This window comes from Nannospalax galili, unplaced genomic scaffold, assembly GCF_000622305.1.
Source record: "Nannospalax galili isolate Female #2095 unplaced genomic scaffold, S.galili_v1.0 scaffold72, whole genome shotgun sequence".
In the NCBI taxonomy this organism is placed as follows: Eukaryota; Metazoa; Chordata; class Mammalia; order Rodentia; family Spalacidae; genus Nannospalax; species Nannospalax galili.
The window spans coordinates 6938954-6949502 of NW_008336933.1; the positions used below are offsets into that span (position 1 = coordinate 6938954).

The 10549-nt window shown below is 43.3% G+C and overlaps 1 pseudogene; it reads left to right on the forward strand.

The window, feature by feature from the left end:
- Positions 1–9540: 9540 nt before the first annotated feature.
- LOC103732908 lies at positions 9541–10004 on the forward strand (annotated as a pseudogene).
- Positions 10005–10549: the final 545 nt, after the last annotated feature.

Consider the following 10549-nt stretch of genomic DNA (forward strand, 5'->3'; position numbering starts at 1 on the left):
GCACTGATAACCGGTTCCAGGATTTCCTTGGACTATCAGGTCATCAAGGCCATCTCATTAAATCTATTGCCCTATAAACTAACAGGTGATAAGTCTCTCAGGCACAATTTTAGAATAATAAGAGGCATTTCAAGGTCTGGGTCCTTCCTAGACTGCAGAACTCTACCTGGTCAGACACTGTGGTGCAAAGCTGAAATCCTAGCACTTGGGAGACTAAAGCAGGAGGATCATGAGTTCAAGGTCACCCTGGACTACATAGTGAATTTCAGACCAGACTGAGATGCGTAGCAAGATTCTGTACACACACACACACACACACACACACACACACACACACACACACACTTGGGGTATCATACACACAGTTTTGCATGAGCTCCTCTAGCCAGATGTCAATCGTACAGTCCCCAGGACGAGAACAAAGTTTGTAACTGTAGTGTCTTCCTGTCCAGTAGTACCCGCCTTAACGTGGCTATGTGGTGAAATACTGGAGACAGCACTGTTGATGCGACCTCCCTGTTCCACCCTGGGACAAGCAGACAGAGGCTGGCTGGAAGGTGAGCGAGCATTAACTCTGGGCCCGGGCTTATGCTGTGAAGCTGAGCTTCATTCTCTACAAATCCCCAGAACCCAACGACATAAAAGCAGGAGTTTTTTAAAGTTTTTGTTTTATGTGTATGTGTGTATTGTATGCATGTATACAAGTACACCCATGTTGTGCGATGCCCGTGGAGGTCAGAAGAAGGTGTCAGAGCCTCTGGAACAGGAGTTATGGACAGTTGTTAGCTGCCTTGAGGGTGCTGGGATTCGAACCCAGGTTCCCAGTGTTCTTATCTGCTGAGCCATCTCTCCAGCCCCACAAAAAGTTTTTATGTGTGTTGTTGTTGTGTTTTGGTCGTTATTTTTCCTTTAGTATTGGGAAATGTTTCAACTGTACTGAAAAGTGTAGCTAGTGTTGCAAATATACATGTACCGGCTTTATCAAACATCAACACGGATTTTGTTTAAAAGAGGCAGCATAGTTGATGTGCTTCAGGTACCCACCCCCTCCATCTTCATGTATTCTGGGTATGCCTCCCTGTCTTCTTTCTCTCCCCCTTTCCAGAGTTAATGCTGTCTTGAGTTTGCTATTTCTCGTCTTGATGCATATTTACATACATTATATGATTACAGAGCTGTTATTGTTTTGCACGTCTTTATCAAGGACATTGTGTATATATCCATCCGCTTACAAACCTGATTTTTGTTATTTAACATTGTGTTTGTGAGACGCATCTAACTCTACTTTGTTCTTTTTCATTTATTCCACTGTATGAATAAAAATGATTTACTTATTCAAGGCCCTGTTCATGGGTATTTAAAAGGTTTAAAAATTTCACTGTCACAAATAAGGTCTCCATGAGTACTGTTATCAATGATTTTTTTGTGTATATCTGAAGGGTTTTTTAAATATTTTATGTACATAAGTGTACCCATGTCGTGCAATTCCCGTGGAGGACAGAAGATGCTATTGGATACCCTGGAACTGGAGTTATGGACAGTTGTTAGCTGCCATGTGGGTGCTGGGATTTGAACCCGGGTCTTCTGCAAGAACAGTGTTCTTAACCAGTGAGCCATCTCTCCAGCACCTATTTATTATTTTTATTTTATGTGTATGAGTGTAGTGCTTGCAGGTAGGTAGGTACACCCATGTCTTGCAGTGCTTGAGGAGATCAGAAGAGGGCGTCAGATCCCCTGGAACTGGAGTTATGGACTGTTGTTAGTCACCATGTGAGTGCTGGGAAATGAACCCGAGTCCTCTGCAAGAGCAACCAGTGCTCTTAACTGCTGAGCCATCTCTCTAGTTCTGCAGGGTTTTTGTTTTGTTTTTGTTTTTAACCTAGGAGTAGAATTGTTGCCACACAGAGTAGGCTTCTCTTCACCGCAAACTGCCGATCCATTGTCTCTTCTGACACAGCCAACCTACACTTCCACCAGCAGTGGAGGGTCCCCATCTGTCTAACTCTTCACTAACTCTTAGAATAGTCAGACTTTTCCCTCTGTCATCTGAGGGAAGGGAGGAAAATGGGATCCCGCCTTCCTCCCCTCCTTCTTCCCTTTCCTTCCCCCTTTCCCTCATTCTTTCCTTTTTTCTTTCTTTTTCCTTCTAAATATATCCAGATTTCTATTCTGTCAAATACAAACTGATCACGTGTTTCAGGTGTACAACATGACTTTTACCACACTAGGCACTGTGAAATGATTACCACAATCAAGCTGATGAACACATCCATTACCTCAGATGCTCGCAATTTTTGTATGTAAGGAAAATCCTTGAGGTCTACACTCAGCAAACTTCGAGTACACAATACCATCACCATGATGTGTATGAGGATTCTGTATTACTCCCCTTTAAAAACAGCCTTGGGAAAGTACAAGATGTATTCACAGAGCGGTGAGTCTGTCACCACAGGCTGTAGAAGCTTTTCGTTCCCCTCAGACATTTCTGCTCCTTTTACCTGTCACCTTACCCTGTCTACCGCCCCTCAATCATTCCAGCGTCTTACCCTGTCTACCTCCCCTCAATCAATCACTTCAGCCCCAGGTAAAAACTGATCTATTTTCTGCCTGGATAGATTTGCTTTTTGCTTTTTTTTTTTTTTTCCAGACAAGGCCTCACTGTGTAGCCTAGATCATTTAGGAACTCTCTATCCTCCTCAGCCTCCAGAGTGCTGGAATTATACATATGTACCACTACACTAGGCTTAGATTTTGTATATTTTTTATATTTCCTGCAGTTAGATTTTATTGTCAACCTCCTCACAAATTCTTACCAACTGACAATATAATACTTCACAAAGGCTTTTTTCTTTAATATTGGGAAACATTTCAGTATGTGTTTGGTACCCATTTTAACTTGGTTTTCCCTAATGACTAGCAAATCTAGCAATGTCTTCAAATGCTTATTGGTCTTTTGGAATTCCTCTTCTATAAACTACCAATTTTTTCTTTATCCAGTTTGTTCAGTAGGTTTAATTAATTCATTGCATAGTGATCCCTTTTTATTGTAGACTTTGGGTAAACCATCCTCCCTGGAGTTTGTAGTGCTCCTCCACATCCTGGACCTTTCTAACAGGCAGATGTGGACAAACTATGAAGACTCTGCCTTCCCCAGCACTGCATTCACCTCGTTTTCTAAGGGTGATAAATCCAGAGTCATTTGCCTACATTCTAAAGGATGATAAACCCAGAGATGTTTCCTCTCCTTTACTGTGTTTACTCTAGAGGACAAAGGTCTTGCCCTTAATCTTCAAAGAAAGGCAGACCTCTGCCATATCAGACTGTGCTCTGAAATCCATTGCTTGAACCTGCAGGGTGTAGCTGGGTCTCACTTGAATGTGGGAAATTGAGACATGGGGATTGATGATAGAACTGCTATGTGAAGGCCAGCAAGATGGCTCAGTGGGTAAAGAGAACTGCCGTGAAAGCCTGGCACCCTGAATTCTACCCCAGAACCCACAGAAAGGTGGAAGGAGGGAACAGACTCCACAAGGTTACATTGTTGGGCAACCATCACCATCTTCTATCCACAGAACTTTGTCATCTTCTTCAGAGGTCAGAAGAGGATTTTGGATCCTTGGAACTGGAGTTACAGACAGTTGTTGGCTGCCAAGTGGGTGTTGGGAACCAAACCCTGGTCCTCTGCAAGAGCACCCAGTGCTCTTAATAGCTGAACCATCTCTCCAGTCCCTTACTATTTTTAACTGACATCAAGTACAGTCACCTCTGTCTATCCATAAAATTATTTTTCATCTTACAAAATTGAAACTCTACTGCCATTGAACGATAACTCCCTGTTCTCTGTTTCTCTCTGATTCATTCTTTAAGTTTGAATAATATTTTTCCCATTGAACATACATGTCACATTGTGTTTATCCACCCATTCATCAATAAACACAGGTGGCATCCACCTTTTGCCTATTGTGACTAATGCTGCTATGTATATGATGTACAAGTATCTGAGCCCCTACGTGTATGCATGTGTATATGTTTGTATTAATTTTTCTATGCTGGGGATGGAACCCAGAGCCTTCACATGTTCTACTAATTCCCTACTTTATACTGTCCAAAAGACAGAAAAGAAATTGTTCTCATTTTCAACACATTCACTTGTTTCATTCTTCTTTTAAGGTGTGTGTGTGTCTGTGTGTGTGTATGTGTGTTATTTGCTCTTTTGTGTGTTTTGAGATAGTATCTTATGTAGCCCAGGCTGGCCTTAAACTTGATATATAGCCAAGGATGTCCTCGGACTTCTGATCCTGCTGTCTCAATCTCCCAAGTGGTGGGATTACAGATATTCAGATGTATACCACCATTCCCGGTTTTATGAAGTGCTGGAGATTAAATCCAGGGCTTCCCATCTGCTAGGTAAGCACTCTATCAAATGAGTTACATCCCCAGCTCCATTTTTGTTTTGTTTTTTAATATTTTATTTATTATTTTTATTTTATGTGTATATTTCCTGCATGTATATAAGTGCACCTGTGTCGTGCAATGCCAGTGGAGGTCAGAAGAGGGTGTTGGATCCCCTGGAATTGGAGTTATGGATTGTCATTAGCCACCATGTGGGTGCTGGGAAACGAACTTGGGTCCTCTCAAGAGCAGTCAGTGCTCTTAACTTCTGAGCCAGACCCCGCCCCCTTTGTTTTTTATGTCCTACTATGAAAACATCATTTTTGAAGCCAGGCATGGAAGTACACATCTTTAATTCCAGCATTCAGGAGGTAGAAGCAGGTGGATCTTTGTAAGATCAAGGCCCAGCTTGTCTACATAGTGAGTTCCAGGCCATCTATGATACAGGAAGACCCTGTCTCAAACACACACACACACACACACACACACACACACACACCAACCCATCATTTTTTAAAGTGCCATGCTTGCTAAGATGGCTGTCTGGTTTCTGGCTTCTGGTTCCCATGGCCCTAGAGTCATAATGCTGAAACTGTTTAACCCCCAGCTGAGACCCCAAACCAAGAAAGGCTGCTTGAATTACCAAAAGCACAGAGCTAATAGACTAGTCCCACTTGTAATAGATGAAGAGATTCCCTCTGTTCCCATTAGTCCTCATGAGAGAACTTTGGCTAGATCTAGGCGCTCAATTTGAGAGCTGATTAATAAAAGTACCCATATTTTATATAATATATACATGGGGCTCTTCATGTGTGATGTCCAAAGAAATGACCAGAGCATCTTCATAATTAATTGAGTTACTTGTATTGAATTTCTAGATGTAAGCCCAGTCCCTAAGGAAAAACAAGCCCCCTTGAATCCTGGAAAAATTCAAGGCTTCCCAAAAGAAGTTACCATTTAATTCGGGTGACAGGCCCTGACCGCCTTCTCCTAGTTCCTTTACTAAAAGAAAACTGACAATTGTAAATCTTTCCCGTCTTTTTGATGTGTGAGTGAATGTGTGTGTGTGTGTGTGTGTGTGTGTGTGTGTGTGTGTGTATGTGTGTGTGTGCTCAGTGGTACAGTATGAACCTAGCAAGAGTGAGGTTCTGAGTTCCACCCCCCAGCACCACAAGAAAGAATAAATGGATAAATAAAAGAAGGCACGAACCTTTCTTCAAAGAGCTTGTCTTCTGGTAGAAGAAGTAAGCCATGAAGAAGACTATTATTTGGGGTACAGAAAAGGCTGGAGTGTGCCTCAATAGCAGAGCAGTGATGTGTTTGCCTAGCCTGTGAGACCCTGGGTTCATCCCCAGCACAGAGAGAGAGAGTAGGGTGGGGAACAGATGTGGTGTTTCAAAGAAGGAAGGAGCCATTGCTTGTAGGGTGAGTGAGAGTCAGGAACGAGGAAGCTTCCAGAGACACTCAAGCCTGAAGCCCCGCACTCCAGGCAAAAGGGCCCATTGAACAAAAGGAGAGGTGGGTGATGATGGAAACCAAAATATTCCAATCTATTCATCAAGGACCCTGGAGCTAAACACAGTCGAAAGGCAGGAGGGCTCTTTGTCAGGGGACTCTGCCAAGGCAGAGGACCAGAACATCACACAAGCCCTTTCAAACTCTCCTGTCGGACGTAGACCTCCCTCTCGCTGTGGCCCAAAGGAGCCTAAGACTCTACAAGCCAGTGCTTTCCCTTGTCTCCCGCCTCTGATACCTAAAGCTTCTGGATGCTCTGGCTCCTTTGTCTCATCAGGCTAGGTTGCAGCTTTGTGAAGCTATTGTTTGGAGCAGAGTCCCAAGCCACTGCTCTGAGGAAGTTCTTTTCTAGAGAATTGCTTCTCTCCACTGACAGGCGACAGATGCTTGCTTCTCTGGTATTAATCTGTCCTTTGTCAATAAGAGTTGGTCCCAGCTAAGAACCTGTGAGAGTTGAAAATTGTATTTTTCTCTTCTTTAAAAGTAAAATCAACTGTGAACCTAAAAATTTACAGCCACTTTTGAAAGAGATGTATCCTTTTCTCTGGAAATTGTTACTGAATATGTTAAAGCTGTAATGAAATGCTTCTTCTAATAAAAAAAAATAGTAAAAAGTACATGTGGAGGTGGGGGATGGGGGTGTTACTCAGGCAACTTCTGATTGGAATTGCAGGATTCATTTTTTTTCTTCTTTTTTCTTGTCTTCTTTTTTCATTTTCTCTCGCTCTCTCTCCCAAGGAATCATGTTGTTTCAGTCTCCCAAGTAGCTGGGACAGTTAAGAGCCTCCACACCTGCTTGTACTGAGAATCAAATCAGAAAAGATGCGGACGTGACTTTGAAGGTGTAGAGGAACCACAGGGGTTTGAGGGGTTTGTTGGGGATATTGTTGTTGGCTTGTTTTCTGAAGTACTAGGGACTGAAACCAGGGCCTCAAACATGCTAGGCAAGCACTCTTCCTCTGAGCCGTATCTCCAGGCAGATCTGACTGGCCTGTAACTCCTTACTTAGAATAGGCTGGCCTTGAACTCACAGTGATCCACTGCCTCTGCCTCCCAAGTGCTGTCTTTTTAGTTTTTATTCTGAGACAGGGCCTTGCTTCATTGCCTAGGCAAGCCTCAAACTCACTCTGTAGTCAGGAAGGCCTTATGATCCTCCTGTCTCAGTCACCCAAGTAGCTGGAATCACACGGCCTGTGCTACCAGGTCTGGCTCAGACAGTTTCCAAATAGGAAAGGGGAGTGACCTAAGACACATCCCAAGAAAAGAACTCCAGTTGCAGGTGCTGGCTGGTGGGCACCCAGGAGCGAGAGCATCTGAGGACTAACACCGTTCTCCTAGAGCTGGTTTTGTCGCTACCAGACCCAGACAAGCAACTTGATATAAGTGGTAAGAGGAGGGTAGGGGGATGGTGAGATGACTCAGTGAGTAAAGGCGTTACCCACCAAGCCTGACGACCTGAGTTTGATCCCTGCGACCCACATAGTGGAAGAAGAGAACCAACTCCCACAGGTGTCCTCTGACCTCCACAAGTGTGCTGTGGCATGCATGCATGTGCACGTGTACACACAAATAAATAAAATGTAATAAAAAAAATAAACAGAAATTTCTAAATGGTTGTATCCTTGAAGAAGAAGGAAGAGGAGGAGGAGAAGAAAGGTGAGAAAAAAGACCAAAAGAAAGCCTAGACTCAGAGTGAAACACAGGGAACACTTAATAAAGCACTTAACTTGAACACGTTGTACTTTTTAGTCAACTTTTCAAAAGAAATCGAAAATTTTATTTACTTATTTTTAGCTGGGTGTAGTGGCACACGCCTTTAATTCTAGCACTCGGGAGGCAGAGGCAGGTAGATCTCTGTGAGTTCAAGGCCAGCCTGGTCTACGTAGTGAATTCCAGGACAGTTGGGGCTACATGGAAACCCTATCTCAAAAAGACAAAAAAAAAATGCCAATTTTATTCATTTATTTTTAAAATGGTACTTTCATTGATTCCTTGAGAAGTTCATACAATGTATTCTAATCTTATTCAGACCACCTCCCACATACATCTCTCAGATACACCCCCACCCCCTGCCCCCCTTACTTCATGCCCTCTATCATTTTTTAAGGGCTATTGACTCTAATTTTTGTTCCCCAAATATTCTTGGTGTGGAACCTAGTCAACCTATGTACCATCACATCCTTGAAGTTAAGAAAGCTGACTCTCCCTCTCCCAGCAGCTATCATTTTTCAGTAGCTTCTCAGCTAGGGCTAGAGCTTCTTGCTCACCTCCCCTTCCATGCTGGATTTTTGTCTGGCTTGGGCTTGTTCAAATCTTGTGCATGTGGTCACAGCACTGTGGGTTCCTAGGTGCATCTGCCCTGTTGTGTCCAGAAAATGGTTTCCTTGTGTTCATCCAAAATCTCTGGCTCTTACAGCCTTTCTCTTCCACAATGATCTCTGAGCCTTGGAAGGAGAGGGTGTGATACAGGTTTCCCATTTAAGGCTAAGCACTCCATGGCTCTACATGTTGATCAGTTGTGGGTCTCTGTGTTAATCATCGTCTGTTCAAAAGAAGCTTCTCTGGGGCTGGAGAGGTGGATCAGCAGTTAAAAGTACTGACTGCTCTTGCAGAGGACCTGGGTTCTGTTCCCAGCACACATATGGTGGCTAAAAACTTTCCATAACTCTGGTTCCAGGGAATCTGATACCCTCTTCTGGTCACTACAGGCATTGCACAATATGGGTGTACTTACATACATGCAGGCAAAACATACACATAAAAATAAATAAGACATCGGCCAGGCGTGGTGGCTTACGCCTTTAATTCCAGCACTTGGGAGGCAGAGGCAGGCAGATCTCTGTGAGTTTAAGGCCAGCCTGGTCTGCATAGTGAGTTCCAGGACAGCTGGGGCTACAGGGAGACCCTATCTCAAAAAGACCAAAATAATAATAATAATAAATAAATAAAAAAAAAACAAAAAAAAGCATAATGAAAGAAGTTTCTCTGGTGAGAGTTGAGAGGTTCACTAATCTATGAGTATAACAATAAGTCATTAGGAATTGGTATAACACTATGTCCATTTAATAGAATAATAGTATTAAGTTCTTTCTTACAGTCCTGACCTGTCAGGTAACAGGTTTGTTGCCCTGATGATAGTGTTAGGTATGAGCACCATCTCATGAGGCAGGCCTCAAATCCAATGAGGAAGTGATTGGTTACTCTCATAACATCTATGCCATTATTGAACCAGTGGACATATCTTACCAGACCAGTTGTTATTGTAGTTTGCAGGGTTCACAGGTGGGTAAGTTTGATGATTACCTTTCTCTTCTGGTAGTATGCACAGCACCCTCCAGCACTATGGAAACTATCCAGTAGGAATGAAACTTGATTTCTCCATGTTTGTTCTACAACTCATATATGTAGTGCCTTCAGCAACAGGGTATTCCTGGCAAGTTCTGGAGGGTAACCAAGAGCAAGGGCAAGCCTGCATTGTTTGAGAGTCTATGGGAACCCCTGGTCAACAACTCTGAAGAGACAACCCATTCCAGGTGCCAGGATTTTAATTTTCTAGACTGTGGTGTCCAGTAGGAGCACAGTCCCCCTGTTATAGGGTAATTCCAGTTAAACTCTTTTTAGCTTTTCACCAAGATGGTGCCGAAAGTGAAGAAGGAAGCTCCTGCCCCTCCCAAAGCCGAAGCCAAAGCAAAGGCACTGAAAGTCAAGAAGGCAGTGTGAAAGGCATTCACAGTCACAAAAAGAAGATCTGCCCATCACACACCTTCCAGCGGCCCAAGACCCTGCAGCTCTGGAGGCAGCGCAAATACCCTCAAGAGCGCCCTCAGGAGAAACAGGCTTGACCACTACGCCATCATCAAGTTCCCCCTGACCACTGAGTCAGCCAGGAAGAAGATAGAAGACAACAACACACTGTGCTCATTATGGATGTCAAGGCCAACAAGCACCAGATCAAACAGGCTGTGAAGAAACTCTACGACACTGATGTGACCAAAGTCAATACCCTGATCAGACCTGACGGAGAGAAGAAGGCCTATGTTCGTCTGGCTCCTGATTGCAATGCTTTGGATGTTGCCAACAAAATTGGGATCATCTAAGCAGTCCAGTAGTCTAATTCCAAATACAGATTTTTTTTCACCATAAAAAACCTCTTTTTCTATGTGTATATGCATATACTTTAAGAGGCTTCTACAGTAGGAGGTTGCTGTATGACTTTCAAAAGGCCTTTAGTGTTAGTTATCGTTCCCCATACTCCCTCCTCTGTTCTGCCCTCCCATTCCCCACCCCCATTTAACCCTTCCTATTCCATTTCCCCTTCTCCTTTTATATCTTCTATCTTTCCATCTTTCCTCCAATGACCCCCCTCCCCCAAGACCCCAGTTTCCTGACCTTTATGGATTTTCCAATTGAAACACATACACCTAAAGATTCAAAGCTGGCATCCACATATAAGTGCTATGTAGACCAGGTTGGCCTTGAACTCACAGAGATCCAATTTTGTTATTCTTTTTAAATTTCTTCAAACTTTTATTTATTTTTATTTTATGTGTGTGAATGTTTTGCCTACATATATGTAAAGGTACCATGTGTATGCAATGCCCATGGAGGCCAGAAGAAGGCATCAGATCCCCTGGAACTAGAG